This window comes from Acromyrmex echinatior, chromosome 17, assembly GCF_024713525.1.
Source record: "Acromyrmex echinatior isolate Ae372 chromosome 17, ASM2471352v2, whole genome shotgun sequence".
NCBI lineage: Eukaryota > Metazoa > Arthropoda > Insecta > Hymenoptera > Formicidae > Acromyrmex > Acromyrmex echinatior.
In genome coordinates, this window is record NC_141868.1 from 4,633,522 (window position 1) to 4,652,417 (window position 18,896).

Consider the following 18,896-nt stretch of genomic DNA (forward strand, 5'->3'; position numbering starts at 1 on the left):
CAATTTTTGTAATAATCATTTCCTTTTCAATGTTTAATTTTTGCGCCTTGAGCTTATTTTCAATGAGCATAAGCTGAAATATACGACGTCACAGTCATATCGTCTTTCCAGTGATAGTCGTTGTATGCTTCCAATGCAGCTAGCTTCGTCGTGTTTGAAACCTCGTCATAATGTCCCACGAGAGTCTTCCACATATCAGCGGATGATTTACGACCACCAAATTAAAATGTGCATCATCGAAAGATTTACTTAACAAAGACCTCGCCAAGGCGTCCTTCTTTTTCCAATCAGCCAGTGTGGCATCCGTTGGTTGCTCTCTCGATCCATTAGCCACATCAAACACATCGTTTGCTTCGAGATGAGCCTGAATTTCAAAACGCCAACGAACGTAACTGCTTGAGTTCAGTTGCGTAACAGACTTCAAGTTTATTTCCATCCTTGCAGATTCAAGCGATGTTACTTGGACCTCTGTCTTCCTTGCACACACTATCACTCTCCTTTTTTTTATTTATTATTATAGCCGTTCACACTCCTGGGCCCATAACCTATTGGGATTTTTATTGCTGAATAAGATAAAAATACAGAGCTTGGTTTCTGGCGCGTGCGAACAATAATAAAAAGGTTAGGTTAATACGAGAAGGGTGCTCACGCCATCTGTCAGGTAACTGATATAATAATGAACAAGAACACGTGATATACATATAGTGGGACTAACGGCATACAATCAACACAGAGGCATTCGATTATCAAATTTGGTGAAATATAATTATTATACGAAATCAACTTGTAGAATTTTGCAATTAAAGAAATGGGAATAGCATCGTCATGATGGAATCAAAAGCTGATTGCTTGACATGATGAAACAAAGAAACTAATGAAGAAAAAAAAAGACTGAATATCAGTAAACAGCTTCTTTGAAACCTTATAACTTTTGTCTGAAACGTTTTTTCTAAAAACGTTATGTAATGGCCTTATAGCACAAGAATGGCTGTAATTCAATCATAGAAGAGAACGTGAATCATAGGTCAACATATTATATTTTGTCGTATATTATACTATGCATAGCGATACAAGTATAATTCACATTCCTTTACGATTATAGTTATGGTCACCTTTATGTTCAGCTCCTAAATCCGGGGTCTTTTTGGACACCCTATATAATATATACGTTATACATATATATAACATACATTATACAGTCAATAGTCACATGCATAATTTTCGTACAATGCTGTACGTTTATGAAATGTATCTAAGTATATCATATTCAAAGCAAAATGTTTTAGCAAATGTATACACTTATAGGTCAATGTGTACGTGACTAACAGCAAGTTACAATAAGTATATTTTTACTAAATACATTCTGACTGTGACTTAGATATAGCTTCGTATGTAATCATGTATTTGAAATACATGTATATACGTATAATGTAATAGCACTTTTTCCTTTATTCTCAATACCATTTTAACTTAGGATATAACATGTATTGTCAGTACGTAAATACATTGCACATACATATGTAGCTATTCCATCTCTTTTTATTATGTTTAATGGACCTTTTACAATTATAAGTCATAAATCAGTCATAAATAAGAAGTCAGAAAAATTGACTGTGATTGATCAATTTTTAGCTTCTGACTTCTGATTTGTAACTAATGGCTTATTGTAGAAGGCCTATAAAAGAGAGATAGAAGTTGTGTCATACTTAGCTCATACTTAGCTTTTCATGCAGATATAATATAGACACATTAGTGAATAATAGAATTATATTTTATGTGCATTATGATGTACTCACATTACAAAACATAAAATATATTTCTAATTCATATTCACGTATGTGTGTAGCTACTTCATCTCTTTTTGTTACGTGTAACAAAAAAGGTGTACTGATCTTTTTTTTCTACGTTGAAAAAATAAAAAGAGATATGTTTTTTTATGATCAAATACAGATATTAGTGATATATGCTTTTATATTTTCAATATCAGAATATACATACAACTAACATAAATTAAAGCTAACGAGAATCAAACGCAGATGATCAGACATAACATCTTAAAAAGATAATCAAATTACGAATTCTCTGATAAATTCTCATTTTATGTGTACAGATATACTCATTATATATATATATATATATATATATATATATATATATATATATTAGGTGTTGGAATTAATTCGTAGCGTTTTTTAATGAAAGAATGTTATTTATTTCACATGAGCATTAAAAAATACATTAATGAAAGTACTTCCCATCTCTTGTAAAACGCTACGAATTAATTCCAACACCTAATATATATATATATATATATGGACATTCATGAAAAAGAATTACATTATGTATGTGCAATGTCATATTCATTTATTGATATTATATTATTATTACCTAAAATGACATTGGACGTCAGGAAAAAGTGCTACTACAGTTTCGTATCGATATGGCTATTAAAGTTAAAAATCTGTAGTTTATGTATATTATAGATTTTTAATACTGGTGATATATATTGGAACACGGCCTACACTGCATGTGTATATAATACAACTGTATTTCTAAGGTCCGATTCTACAAATATAAGATTAACTTCAATTATGGTTTATTTTTTTCTCAATTCTAAAATTGGAAAATTTTCCAAAATAAATTTTACATTTGTGGAACCGACTCTAAACACGTCCCTGCTAAGATAATAATGTAGGAAACGGAATAAAAATATCGATAATTAATCGATCGAATTTCCTGAATGATCATATTAACTCAGAGGGCGTAGGCATCTTATATACTGGAAATAAAAACCTGTAATATCGACCTTGATTAACTTCAGCCTTCGCTCCAGCATCCCCTTACGGAACCTTGTCGATAATTGGTCTAACGCGGCCGGTATATATGTATAAGGAATACTGTAAACTTTTAACAGGTTTTTCTCGAAAACGACTGAATATGACGTTCTATTCCTTTACTCAAGTAGTAGTAAAGCAAGGCGGATTCTAATCCTGAGGCTAGAGGGGAACGCGGGGTGCGGGGAATACGTTGGCGCGGGGGATACCTAACGCGGGGAAAGAGGGGGAAAGGTCCGGGCTCCTACACAATAGAGCTCCTTTTTTTTTGTCGTCAAAATTTCGCCACTTTTTTCTCCAAAAATGCATCGGTAATAAAGGCTTGCATGTTAGAGAAAGATAGAGCGCGCGTAACGTGCTATGAATGAAGAAAGGATGGAAGAATCAATAGAGTACAAGTTTCTTTGTACGACACAATTTTTTCAATATGGTTTTTCCTGGCGCATCGAGGTAAAGAATGGGAAGTAAAAGACAATACACACGAAATAATGCGAAAAAAAATGTTTTATTCACATCTTATTACACCAGTTTTCGTATTTATTAAAAACTAAAGCTAATAATTCGCAATCGACGAGCTGATGTCCATTGAAGATGTCGCTATCATGTATAATGTTCTCAGCGAGAATGCGATGTTGGAGAATCGCGTATACTTGGTATATACCGTATCGACGAGTCGAGCTAATCGTTCGAACGTTACATCGATACACCCGTTAAAGTCAAACATACGGCGTAGTGTCGTTTCGGTCATCGTAATGTGTACGGATGAAGAATCGAGACGTACAAGCGTAGCATCGTTCAGCATACAAACACTGACGGTTAGCGGTCCAACGCTAATAAAATTATCCTTGTATTCGTTTCGAAACAGCTTGTAAATATTTCCTCGCTGCTCGTAGAGGCTCTTCCACGTTTCGAGAGACAGCGATAGTTCGTGTCCGCGATGATCTCAAGGGCGATCTCCACGTAACTCTGTGGGCCAACGTTGATTCCAATTTCCAAAAATTTGTAGCCCGTATTCGTCAGATCGTAACGTCTGCTCAGTAAACGCACCGCACGATGCTCCGTACATAATGTTAAAAAACATTTCTTTTGTGTATAGAACGTTGAAACTTACATGTTATATTCCTTCTTCACATCGTACGATGCACTGCTCTCTTTAGCGAAGTACATTTTTTCAACCATTCGTACAAGCCGGTATCGTATCAAGACTGATTGCATCCGCGTAAATTGTGACGTAATACTTCTGGAATCGATGAGAGAAGACAGGTCCTCCCCCCTCTTTCCAAGAATTTCGAACATGTTGCGACACGTTTTATAGAGTCTTTCTACGTATTTTCTTTGTCACGAATTTAAACATATTTTTATACATACGTTTATACATACGTTTATACATACGTTTATACATACATACGTTTATATATACGTTTATACATACGTTTATATATACGTTTATACGTACATACGTACTTTTATACATACGTTTATACATACATTTATACATACGTTTATACATACGTTTATACATACGTTTATTCGTACATACGTACTTTTATACATACGTTTATACATATGCTTATACATACGTTTATACATACGTTTATACATTACAAAGGAAGGGAAAAGAAATACATAATAAATACGTTAACGTATTTTTATTTAAAAAATTCTTTTGCAACCACCAATTATATATTTTTAATACATTTTGTAACGCGCAATTCTTAATATGTTGTCCACAACGTATAATATTAGTAACATCTAGATTAGATAAAGATTCCATGTCTTCGTAAACTGCATCCAAGGTCACAATGTACTTGCGTTCTCGCTTATCGTTCAGAAGCAAGTTCCGCAGCCACGTTTCGTTTCTCGCGTCCTTTGACATACACGACAGCATCATCTTCAAATACAGTCATCGTAATTAGATGTTTTGCCTCGTTGTACGGGATCGTCCGGTCCTCCCATTGCAATTCATGGTGATAAGCAATCAATCAGGAGGCGCAAGACCTGTCGGATCTTGTCAAAAATTTCCATGGTACGGGACTCGTAAAAATGTAATGCGTGAGAACGGTCCTCTGCTTCAGCACCGCCACTTCCTTCACGATAAATTTCTTGTTAACGATGAATCCTTGCAGATCCACGAACGTTGGCACGAACATGTTGTCGAGAAGACTGCAGTCGATTGCGACGTATCGTAGATCTCTCGTGTTAGAGGTGATTTTGCGCTTAGGTGATTTTGCGCACAACGTTGTTCAATGGATTATACTGAATCACGCGATCGTGTATGATGAGACAATAGGCTGTTGTATTTGCAGGTACATCCTCTTTACATTCAAAGTCTAATCGCACGTCCACGGTGCCACTCTTGATTGATTCGTTCTGTGATTGCTCTCGAGAGCAATCGATGATCACGAATGGACCATAACGTAAAAAAGTTGTAAAGGTGAGACTCGGCTCGAGATACTCGTATCCGTAGTAGCCCTTGCAGAAACGCGCGTACAATTCGTACAGAATCGCACATCTGTTTTTGTCAAAATCCAGATTCAAGTCATCGTACGGATAACATTCCGAATTCAGGTAAAGTTTCGCATTGATTAATTTGCAGTCGTCGAATCGACTTACATCCTCGGACATGATGTTTTTTCGACCTGTTTGCATAGCGAAAATAACGTAGCGCGGCTTCTCGAGCTGAGTAGCCATCTTGATGGCCCACGAATGTTTGATTGTGCTCTGCAAGAGCGGAAATTCATACAAATACCACGAGCGAAAAGCCAGATATGCTCAGATATCGTCCGCTCTCCAAAGCGCGCAGCATTGACAGCTTATTTATCTCGCTCAATAACACGTGCGGCATTCGCCACTGTACTTTGAATAATTCGATCGTTGGCTCTATCGCCGGATCTCCCGTCAGACAATTGTTATCATTGCGCGCTCGTATTAAAATCAACTCATGACGAGCGTTGATCACCACGCGTTTGTAATCTTCGCAAAATCCCAGCAATACAGTGGTACACAGAAATTAAAATATCCGGCTGCAGTAGTCTGCGCATCCCAGCCGGCATTCCGTAGAATCACGCTTCTGTCGGATGACACTGTTACATAGTTTTGAGCGTGCTAGTTATATTCACATTTCTATTACGATCAATCTCCACACCATTGAGTTCATATCGAATCTTATCGAATATGAATGCGACGCAATTATTTCCCAATGCCACATGAGCATCCTGGACCACTTTGTTCTTCGTCAGTTTTCCCTCGATATATAGAAAGCTTTCGCTGTCGCTGTCGCACATGCAATCTGACGGTGATCTCCTCTCCGCGAAAATCGAGCAATCTTCCGTTCTGGTCGACGACGCGTATCGTTAGATCCGTAATGCTCCGTACCGTGATCGGCAGGTAAATGATCTGCGTCAGCCTCTCCGATATCTTATATCCTGGTGGCACGCTCGGCGAAAATTCGTGTATCGTGTGCGCGTTGTTGCCGTTGCTGTACGCGCCCGCGGTCACGTTACACTACGCGGATAACATTTACATTCATTATGTTGATCGACATGTTCGATTCGTGCCATCTTCGCGGTCGCAGTATACGCTTCGACGAGAATCCCAGCAGCGATCCAATGCTGTTGGGCTTACCAAAGTTTATTCTGTATGCACATTTAATCTCGCATCTCATCGTGTTGTAGTTTGCGCGGAGCGTAATCGGGTATTCTCCACTCTCACCATTATCATCATCATCAGTGTCATTGTTGTTGTTGTTTTGTTGTTGTTGTTGTTATTATTGTCACAACGCATTACGTCAACGATTTCAAGTGCGTTGCGGTGCGAACGTTTCCGTAAAATCGTACGTTTCAAAAATTCATTTATGTCTCGCACTTCGTACGAACCCTCGGGAATTGTAATTTCTGCGTCGTCTTTGCCAAAATAAAATTTATTGCTCGATTCGTTTACATTAGGAATCATGATAAGTCTCAAAAATCGCCAGACCGAACTCGTAATCGTCGTCACTCAAATCTATGGAGGGAAAGTAGTTCCCCGCGAGGACGGTGCTCAGCGTAAGTGTCAGCGACATGACGGAAAAAGCGTTCGACTAATACTAGAGATTTTACAGCACCTCGTCGAGCTTTTTAAATTCACGCGCGTCTACCGTTTGTAGAAACCGCAGACACATTTGACCGCAGAAGCTCTGATCGTACGTCTGATAGGACGTACGATTGTACTCTATCATCGTAGCACCGTTCTCGAAATATCGCACCAGTTTCTTGGGCGGTCGAAGATTACCGAAACTGTCAAAGTATACGACGCGGTTGTTCCTCTTGGCGTACGCTACCCAGTGAGTACCCGGCCCGGTCGCATCGTCCAGATTCACGATACCGCTTTCGTTTCGATGTATTCCGCTCGTCGGTAAAGCGTTACGCATGAAGACCTCTAAAGTACGGTACGCGCATACGTCTCGCGAGCACGTCCAATTGCACGTTGGTAGTTGCACCTGAGGGCATTTTTATCGTCTCTTTGGCATTTTTTTTTTCTTCGCTGCTACATCCTGTCTGCGTTTATAGGGGCTGAGATACAATCCGCATTCATATTTGTACGGAGCGAGATGCAGACCGCGGCGCTGTTCCATCGTGCGGTCGTGACGTTGCAGCTCCTCGAGTTGACGTCGCGCGGCTTTGCTATCGTTTACCGCTTTCGCCGCTCCATACGCTGGCCGCTCCACCAATCAAGGACCAGAGCCCAACATTGGTAGAAAAGGTAATGCACCACCTCGTTTTGACGTTGGAAGTATCCGCTTTTTCGTTGTCTTTTTCCTCGTTGTCGTCTTCTTTTTTGATTTCATGCTCATGCCATCTTGATCTTGGCTTTCATCGCTGCCCAAACGGCAGCAGCGGCGGCTCTCTCGCTCAGAGCCGAATCTCTCGCGGTGACACGTTTCCGCGCCTCCTCGGCGAGTACTTTGTCTGCCGCGTGTCTATCGATGAGATCATTGCTCCGAGAATATGTTGTGTTCTCGGCACGCCGCGTCCAGTGGATTTATGCCCACGTCACCTCTGACTAATCGCTTCGTAAGCCGAGTGCCCGGACTGCAAAATTGGTAGCCCGGAAAATGTACCTCGAAAGGAAGCGCGTTTTATTCAACAGACTGCCGCCCGACGATGACATTCGTTATAGTCCTTTATCTTAGATGCGGGACCGTCGATGTGCGTCCCCTGCCACAGCTGATTGTAGTGCTTGTCGCAGCGACGATACGTTCGAACCTCCTAATCCGCCTTCACGTGTTCCGGAAACTTGTCCCACACGTAGTCGATATAGACACCGTGCACGCATAAGAGTACGACCTTCAGTATATACTGCAGCTGCTCGGCGTTCAAGTCCTGAATGTCGAAAGGATGACACAGCGCGAGATACATTTTGCTACTGCGCGACTCGTAAATTCGCGCGCCTTTAAATAGTCGTTCGAGAGCGCGTAGCCTTAGTGTGAGCATGAAATTCGTGCTGCAACCGTTGTCGATACGCGAGAGCCCGAATGGCGTGCGTTTCGAAAACGTCTACTCGAAATCGTTGCAACAGCCAAAGTATCGATATCTCGAAAATTTGTTTACGTCTATCGACGAAATCGGCTACTTTACGTTCTCCAACAACAGCGACATCGTTCCACCGAGCGAGGCGCGTCCAAATTCTATTTTTATCTTTGATGACGTGGCATGTGACAAGCAGGATGCGGTGAGAGAATACTTTTCGATGGGTCGCCACGCGAACGTCGACTGCTTCTATCTCTGTCAGACGTACGCGAGGATACCTAAACATCTGATACGCGAATCTGCTGATCTTGTTCAAACAGGACAGTACCAACTTGAAACACATTTACAACGATCATGTGAATACCGACATGTCGTACGATGAATTTTGCACGTTGTGGCGCGACTGTTGGCAGCAAAAATATGAATTTCTAATAATAGACAAAGACAGTGGGCTCACAAACGGACGAAACAGAAACAGAAAAGGATTTAACGAGATACCGTGACGTGATCAGTCGTTGCCGATACTTAACCAGAGACATGGCAGATGTGCGCGAGCGTGAAAAAATCGCGAGGGAGATCGAGAAGACGAGTGAGTCGATCCGCAAGAAACATCGCGCTCTGAAGATCGATAAAATCGAGGAGGGCATCGCGTTGAACAGACATTTTAAATCTCTTATCGAACCGCTACGACTTTTCGTCGACAGCCCCAGCATGCGCGCTACAAAAAGAGAGTCGCGCGACGAAGATGCAATGTCTGTCTCTAAACGTGGAGGAAGGAGGAAGAGGAACAAGAGAAGGAGGAGGGAGAAGAAGCGAACGAGACGTTCGAGCGTTCCACGACTCTGCATAAATCCAATGATCGATCGCACGATCGCGCACAGCCGATAACCTCCACATCGCGTGCCAAAATCGTACTGACGATAGAGTCGTTGGAGAACGTTTTCGAAACGACGGAAGACTCGCTAGCGACGAAGATTCAAAATCAGCTGCAAACGTCGGAAGGTCGAGAGTCGTTATGAGCTGGCTTGGGCCCGCTGGGGCAAAAGTACGTCGAGGCTGTCCTGAAGGGAGTGCAAGATAAAGAGAGCGGTATAGATCACGTGTACGGCATTTACCTACACAAGGATGGACTGATGTTTGGCAATAAATGTTTCGACGTGGATGACGCGGACAACATAATTATCGATGGTGTACGATACGCCGATACACCTGGTCTTTACGAGTTGATTTTCAAGAGAATTCCCGACGATACCCTCTACAAGGAAGACGATATGCACAAGTACAAGAGCATGCTGTTGGTGACGAACACGCACAAACACAAGTACCATTCGATTATTGAGCAACAGGGGATACAAGTACAAACACGTAATCGCGCCGTTGATGTCGATCACACCCAAGAAACAGAAGAAGAAATCTGGAAAGGGATTATTTCATGCAATGACATTGAATGACAACGCGATCGATTACGAGTACTGGGATGATCCCAACGAATTGGTGGATTGCCTACAATTGCTCGACGCTTCGTACCGAGCAGGCAACGCTCACGACAACGAGATGCTGTCGATCATCGAAAAACTTCGCGAAGCTGGTCTTATTATAAATTAAATCGCGTAGCCATGAAACGATTCAGTTGAGTAATATCAGCGAGAAAAAATACATTATTTTCTCATACTCAGTATATCACGCGTCGAATCATGAAAAAGAAATCTGAGAAAAAGAGAGAGAAAATTAGCTCCGAGAGACGTCGACTCGTTGAAGAATTGCACGCTCCTGCGAGAAGAAATTTTACGCGAAGACGCGTCATAGTTCGGAGATATGATGATCTGTGGCAGGCTGATGTTGTTGAGATGCGCCCGTACTCGGGTTTCAACAGAGGCCACCATTACATATTCACCGTCATCGATGTGTTGAGCAAATACGCGTGGGCCGTACCACTCAAGAACAAGGGTGGAAGCGAGACGGCTAACGCTATCGCTGAGATCATTCGAGAGAGTAGAAGATGTCCGAAAAATTTACAAACGGATATGGGGAAAGAGTTTTACAACGCTGATGTGCAGAAAATCTTGAAAAAGCACGATGTTAATCACTATTCCACGTATTCGACGTTGAAAGCGTCAGTGGTCGAGCGATTCAATCGCACGCTCAAGAACGATATGTTGTGGAAGATGTTTACGCTCAACGGCAATTATAAGTGGATCGACGAGCTGCCGCGTCTCCTGTCAGATTACAACGTGCGCAAGCATCGCACCACCGGCATGCGACTCGCCGAAGTAACTCCCGCGAAAGACTCGCCGAAAGACTCTTGGACACGGTGTACAACGCGATAAAGATCGCGGGTCCTGCAAAATTCAAAATAGGCGATTCGGTACGCTTGAGCAAGTACAAGACGATTTTTAAGAAGGGTTACACGCTAAATTGGACCATCGAGGTGTTTACGATCGTTAAGATGCAGCGTACCAATCCTGTAACCTATTTACGAGGATTATCGCGGAAAATCCGTCGCTGGAACACGGATTCTACGAGTACGAGTTGCATCGCGCTACTCATCCGGACGTGTATCTCGTGGAGAAAGTACTGCGCAGGAAGGGAGACAAGGTGTACGTCAAGTGGCTGGGATTCGATGGATCGCACAATTCATGGATACACAAAAACAATGTTATTTGATAAAATTATGATTCATATATTTTATTTCTACATATAAAAAATATCTATATATATATAATATAAGTATATAAACGTATATTTTTTATTACTTCCCCTTCATCTTCATTTTGCAGTATACAGATATAAAATACGTATATAAATGTACAATACATGAAATGAAAATAATAGTAATACATGAAATGAAAATAATAGTACTACATAATAAATGGTACTACATAAAACGTAATAGTAATACTTATATAAATGTAAAAAAAATGCATTACGTGTAAATTATAATAATAATAGTAACATGTACATTTTATGAAAATATTTAAAAATGTAGAAAAAACATACATCAATTAAGATAATACATAAAGCATAATAATAATACATAATAAAGCGTAATAATAATACATACCAGGTGTATGCATAAGTTTTTTCTGGTTTAACTAAGAGATGGCGCCAGCGAAAAGTACGCAGCGTATTAATTTGACACATACGCCATTTTGTTCGTCTGACATTTAACTACAAACACACACAAGTTGAGTCCGCCAAAAACTAGCGTCTTTGTTTTATCGTTCAGTGATCATGTCGAGTTTTATGCCTGAAAAAGAACATTTGCGGCACGCATTTCTTTTTTTATTTAATCAAAAGAAAAAGGCTGTTGAAAGTCATCGTTTGCTGGTAGAAACATATGGTGAACACGCTCCATCGATTAGAACATGTGAGACATGGTTTCGACAATTTAAAAATGGTGATTTCAATGTGAAAGACAGAGCGCTCTGGTAGACCACAAAAATGCGAAGACGAGCAATTGCAGGAGTTATTGGATGAAGACCCAACTCGAACTCAAAGGCAATTAGCAGAAGCATTACATGTATCACAAGAAACAATCAGCAGACGTTTACGAGCACTGGGAAAGATCAATAAATTCGGTAAATGGGTCCCACACAATTTGAATGAACGTCAAATGGAAAATTGCAAACTTGTGAAATGCTGCTTCAACGCTACGAAAGAAAATCATTTTTGCATCGAATTGTGACGGGTGACGAAAAATGGATTTATTTTGAAAACCCGAAGCGGAAAAAATCGTGGCTTTCTGGCGATGCCGGTCCATCAACACCAAGGCCAAATCGCTTCGGTAAGAAGACCATGCTCTGTGTCTGGTGGGACCAGAGCGGTATTGTGTATTATGAACTCTTGAAGCCCGGCGAAACCGTTAATACACAACGCTATCGCCAACAAATGATTAATTTAAACCACGCATTAATCGAAAGACGACCGGAATGGGCCAGAAGACATGGCAAGGTCATTTTGTTACATGACAATGTGCCGTCTCACACAGCAAAATCAGTGAAAGACACCTTGAAATCGCTTGGATGGGACATCCTTCCGCACCCGCCGTACTCCCCAGACCTGGCGCCATCTGACTATCACCTCTTCGCATCAATGGGGCACGCGCTCGCAGAGCAGCACTTCAGCAATTTCGAGGAAGTTGGAAAATGACTCGACGAATGGTTTGTCGCAAAAGACAAGCAGTTTTTCTGGTATGATATTCATAAATTACCTGAAAGATGGGCGAAATGTGTAGAAGCCAATATTTTGAATAAAAAAAAATTAATTTCCCTTGAAAATTACGTGTTTTTTTTTTTACCAAAAAACCGGAAAAAACTTATGCATACGCCTGGTATATACTGTATGAAAATATAAAAAAACATAATAGTAATATAAATGTTGACACACACACACACACACACACACACCACACACACACACACACACATATATTACAAAGGTATCCGCCAATGCCCCCACGGTAACGTCTCCGTCGAGTCCGGTACGACGTATCGTTTGTCATCGTATGGATTCAGAGCGATTTTCGATTCGGATATCGTGTACACATCGTGCAGTTTAGATCGTATACATGACTGATGACGAATCATTTCGATCTCTTCGTTCAAACACCACGTGTAATCGTCGAACGTTATCGTTCGCGCTACGACGTTACTCTTTACACCTTTCGCTTTTTTAGTTTCTCTCTTGCCGTCCACCCTCACCACGTACATCTTCGCTCTGAGACCAACGAATTCGGTCATTATCACACCATTATTTTCGTCCTTCATCAGACCAGGTACTTTTTTGATCGCGAGAGGCATACCGTACGCATTGTCCATCGGATAATCGCTCGTGTCGAATCTAGCGATATCGCGTTTCATAGTCTCGTAAACGTCCTCGCACTCGAAGCTATATACAAGACTGTCCGTGTCGGTATACATAATTTTACATTTGTCGCAAAACAGTGGTAACATATATTCGTGATGAAATTCGTACAATCAGACTTTCGATATGTCGAGTATACACATACCCACGTAAATCGGCTTGTTGAACTTCACCTCGAGTTTGCGCAGTTCGATGGTGATCAAATTTTCCGCAAAGATGCTACGGCTGTGGAAATTTGGTTTCGCGATCATTACCTCCGCACCGTACCGTCCGTTCCATTTTGTTAATAATTTTACGTCAACGTGGTTGCGCACATTCTCCAGTTTTACCGAATACCGTGTTGTTCATTAATTTATATATAAATTTTTCTCGAAATCATTTTTAGCGTGAGTTCTGAAATTTGTATTGAGTTCAATATAATCGCGAAGCCATGGAGATTGTAGTACTCGATGAATCTTTGTTACGCGAAGACCGTGACGAGTACATTGCTGCGGTAGTGGATGACGTAACGCTGTTTATCGTACAGCGTCGCTAAAAGTTTAGCCTCGTGCTTGCCGGGCGGCTTATCGCGCGTCGGACAGAATGGCAGATCAGTGTGCAGATCGTGTAGATGTTGTGAATACTCAAGATCGACTTCGAGAATGTAACCGATGGATGAATCCAGAGCGATCGCGCTTACGTCAAAATTCGCAGCGTCTTCGACCCATCGAAATTTGGCGTATGGCAATGGTTGACACATCGCCCATCCGTATAAATTGTTAACATCGTAGTACATCAAGTACGACGACGGTTTCGATGAGTCGTACGAACGTATGTACTTGTTATTAGCCTGTGCGTATCTACCGGAACATTGACTGAGACCACCACGTATACCGCGCTCGATGAACATGATCATATCGATGTCGGTGAATAACTCGAATCTTATACGCGTATGTTTTAGCATCGCGTCCCACGTGAAATCAGACAATGTATAGTAATGCGCGGAATCGAGACCGTAACTCGCGACACAACTTACGCGGAAATTTTCGAAAATGTCGGCCAATAACAAGACGGTTTTCAAGTACAGATCACTGTACTCGCCGAACGTTTGAATGGAGAATCGCTTCCAGACGTTCGCGACGTGAGCGTAATCGCTTTCGGACTGTATCGCCTGTCAACGAACTGAAAAATAATTCGCGCGGTGGTAAGCGCGTGTCCTGCAATTTTTCGACACGATCAATGTGCTCGTACGGAAAGACACCTTTTCGTGTGAGTAATTCAAATTCTTCATCTAATAATGTTGGAAATTCGGAACGTATAATTTTTAATTTGTCTCTGCTTAAAAACGATTTATCGAGGCTTGCGTTTAGAAACTTTAAAGAATCGATAAATCGTAATTTTATGCAATTTTTCTGAAAATTCTTTTCATTTGTGTTTTTGGTGCTATCGACATTTTTAGTGAATGAAATATATTTTTCTTTAGTTATCGGTAGTATATCTACATGTCCTTCGAACGCGGTAGCAATTTCTTTAATTATAAAATGCGCGTCGTAGCCTGATAAATTGTGAAAAACGATCGGAATATAAAATGAATTTTTATAATTTAAATTACAATTTGCATGCGCTGGATCACGGAATCTACCAGTGAGATGACAATGATCGCGGACCCGCGTATCGTCCGGCGCGAACGGTTTCTCGCAAATATGGCAACGCGTCGCGCTACGGTACGCCTCCAATTGTTCTTTCGACAACGTTTCCATGGGTACGTTGGCGGATACTATATTTTTAACTCAATGCGCCAAATCGTTGAGTTGTCGCGCGAACCACGTTATGTAATCTTCATCGCGACGGAACCGATACAACAATAACGCGTCGTTGTACGAACATCGCACATAGTATCCTATACTAAATACCTCGTGCTGTTGATACGTGTACGACGAGGACGACGCGCGCGACATTTTCCCTTTTAAGTTCCATCTTCCGTAGAACGCACTCCAAATCAACGTAGACGATGAATGGGGCGCTCTGCTTATTGCAGTGGTTCTCAAATTCGAGCCACTTGTCGTCCACGCTCGGCAGTCGGATAGCGAAGTCGTTCATCTTCTCGCAGCCCATTACGTGCGACTTCAATTTTTCGTTGGTATTGAAATAGTGCAAGCATCTGAAAAAAAGAAAAAAATTATAACTATTACCATTATTTTATTAGTGAGACGGAAAATTAATAATTTTTCATATATATTTACCGATCGCAGAAAAATTTCTTGTTCTTTTTTCCACTAATCTGCGAACTCACGAGACGGAATAGGTTTTTTATTCACGCAAAATGTCCAACACCGTCGTTGCGTGGATCTTGCACGTACAGCACGTTGACGTGTTTCTCTTTCTTTTCATTGGTGAGTCGCAGAGGAAGGACCTGTTTATTCTCGATGCCGTACACGTTGATCGACACCGCGTTCAACCGTTCGAATTTATAAATGTCTTTTAAAGTCACTGGAAACTCAATGTTTGCGAGATTCAGTATTGTTGTATAATGCGGATACGACGATTCCCGATTTACATGTCTTTCTGCGGGGTACAGAGCGGCGACCACCGATCACGCGAAACATGCATTGTCCGCCGAATAAACACTGATCACCACTCGTTTCGTCGCTATTTCTCGTGGCACTTCGATGTGACATACCGCGTGCATTGGATTATGCTTATTCACATTCACTATCAAATTGAAGATTCGCGATGACAATGCCCACCCGCTGTCGCGTTCCTGGAATTTTTCGAGCGATGCTAGGATAGACTCGATGACGTGTCGCTCGTATCACTCGTGCATATCGATGCAACGATATATCTCGCTGTTCTTTGTAATTATGCTCTTATTAGCTCGTTTATCCTTCGTCGAAAACTCGCTATTGAACGCAGTGTTCACTTTTGCGCTACCATGTCTTTCTACTGCGTCTCACACACGCTCGAACACTATTTCTTTCGCGTCTTCCAAAAACCGTCGCGGCTCAATGTGATTAGAGTTTATCACAGCACCTGTCGATATACGGCTTTCAAACGCGACGTCGATCTCTCGTCAGACGAGAGATCTTTCGTCGCGACTCGCGTACTCGCCACCAACGTGCACGAAACGTCGCTCCAATTGCACCCGCGAGCCGCGCGATTCTCGCCACCATGGATTGTCTGTGTTCAACGGCGAGACGCGAACGCTTGGCACGACAAAGTTCTTCAAGCTGCTCGATGCACTCGTCGCATCGTTGCAACCACGCGAAATATTCCACCTGGCCGCACTTTCCAACAATTCGCGTACCACTCGCTCGTGATTTTCCATGTCTTTTTCTTTACAGTCTTAGGTCACACTCTTCTACGGAGTACTTGCACGTGATTCGTTCACAATACTATTCGCAATAGTTTTTTTCAATGTGTGCACTGTGAGCACTTGTTGCACGGAAATATAACGTATGTTGGCAGTCTACAATTTGTGCAAGACTGACCGCTTAGCGCGTAAATATATCCAATATCGTGCTTCCTTACGAGATACAATCCTGCGATATCAGTATCAGCCAAACGGATCATGCATTCTGCACATATACTTAAAGCACCACCCGTCGTATAATAACAATGGATTATACAGTGTTTAGTACGGCTGTTCAGTGCACGGATTTCAGATGATGCCACAAAGCTTTCTACGTAATGTGTATCACGCTCGCTCAAATCGCTAGTATAGCCAGTGTCATCTGATAATATTTCTTCGTCGGAATCGATTTCTTGATGCATTATTTCTTCGAAGTTCACTTCTTCGAGCACTTCGAACACTTCGTCTCTGATATGTGCGAACTGTTCCGGATCTGCGTTTCGAACATACTCGCCTGCGTTGGCTATGTTCGTTGATGGTTAGCCATATTATGCTTATCGTTAATAACTGAAGCGACTGATTTCTTCGTCTTCCAGGACACCACTGTGGTACATCGAGCACTTATGCCTTTTTATATATTTTATTACGTCCAATGGACTCCAAGATTTCTCCGTTTCGTGAAAATTTCAACCAAAAAAAAAAAAACAATCGTTAATACAAAGTACGAACACAAAACTCGAGCTTTAACGGTCACCGATCGTGACAATATTCAAAAAACGTGCCATTAGAAAATCTTTCCAACGATATTGGAAACATAAACAAAAAACATAGATCCTCAGAATCGTCAGATCCACGGCAATAAAATTTACGACAAAGTAAAAAGTAATATAAAAGGCTTTGTAGTAATAAGCAAAAGGTAGTATAAAAGAAGGGCAAAGAGTCAATGACGTATATGAAAAATTATAATTCAGATAAGAAATCTTAATACAAAAACAATTAAAATACAATAAAATAAAACAAACGTTTCAACTCCAATTGAGTCATTTTCAATGCCATCATACAATAATATAACTGTCGTTCTCAATTAAAAATTAATACATAATCTTACAATATTCTTAAAATTCCTTAACAAAAAATTCTTTCCTCTTTCTGTGTAATACGCTGTGAGTCATTTTTATCAAGAATTAACAAAGTCATAAGAAAGTTCTGGAAAAGTAACCGTAAACACAAAAAGAATTAATATTAATCACATAAAAATTAAAAATATGATGATATACCTTAGTAAATCTGTTAAAAGTTCCATAATACACAACGAGAAAAAAATGTAAAATGTAGTCCATTTTGTGGTACAGTAAAAAAGTCTTATTAATTTAATAGGTTATTAAAGCAAATTCGCAAAGATAACGAGCATCTGACTTAAACGATGTCACACAACGAAATGTCAAACAGAAAAACATTATCGATAAACGGAAAACGGAAAAATAGGAGGAAAAGGACAGAAGATGTTAGAAAGGAGAAAGAGAATGTATAATGTCAGAATACAAATCCGGCAAAGACTCCGTGTTATTTTGTCTATTAATCCCATGCTTCTGTTTTTTAATATGAACCATTTCTGATATCAACCTTTTGTTATATGAAGGCTCTATATCCAATATTTCTACTTTATCCCATTTAAAGTTATGATTCTCCACCATACGATGGTTGGAAATCACTGATGGAGATTTTGAACTTATATTGATATCAGAAACATGTTCATGCAATCTGGTCTTTAATTGTCTTTTAGTTTGGCCAACATAACTGGCATCACAATCCTCACAGGATATTCTATAAACCACATTTTGACTCTGAACGTGTTCCAAATCATCCTTTCCTCTCCTTATAAAACTTCTCAATGTGTTAGGAATAGTAAAAGCCAATTTACAATTAAGCATATTGACAATAGGTATAAATCTTTCGGATATCGTATTAACATATTGAATCGTAAAGAACCTTCTCCCAGTGTCATCCTTATTCTTATTTAAATTATTAAACTTATTAATGTGATATTTTATTCTATTATGAATGGTCGAAAAAATAAAACTTAACGGATATCCATTCTGTAAAAAATCTTAATAGCGTCAATCAAATTATTTTGTTGGAATTTCGGATGACACAAACAAAATATCTTATCCACGACTTCATAAATCACACCTCTTTTATGACAAAGTGGGTGGTGTGAATGGAAATTAAGAAATCTGCCGGAAAAGGTTGCTTTACGGTATACATCAAAAATGAGATTCCGTTCATCGACAATTACCATCGTACCTAAATAACTTATTCTTCCATCTCCATGGTGAACTGTAATCTACTATATAATGAATTGAA

The 18,896-nt window shown here is 40.5% G+C and overlaps 1 protein-coding gene and 1 pseudogene across 3 annotated transcripts in view; both read right to left on the minus strand.

The window, feature by feature from the left end:
- The window catches only part of LOC147906873 (uncharacterized), an 83,709-nt gene that overhangs the window by 27,135 nt on the left and 37,678 nt on the right, over positions 1–18,896 (minus strand). The window lies entirely within an intron of this gene.
- LOC147906874 (uncharacterized) lies at positions 13,832–17,425 on the minus strand (annotated as a pseudogene). Its single transcript, XR_015547982.1, has 2 exons — positions 15,427–17,425; positions 13,832–15,344 (listed from the first exon to the last, which is right to left on the minus strand). The product of XR_015547982.1 is annotated as an uncharacterized LOC147906874 (transcript).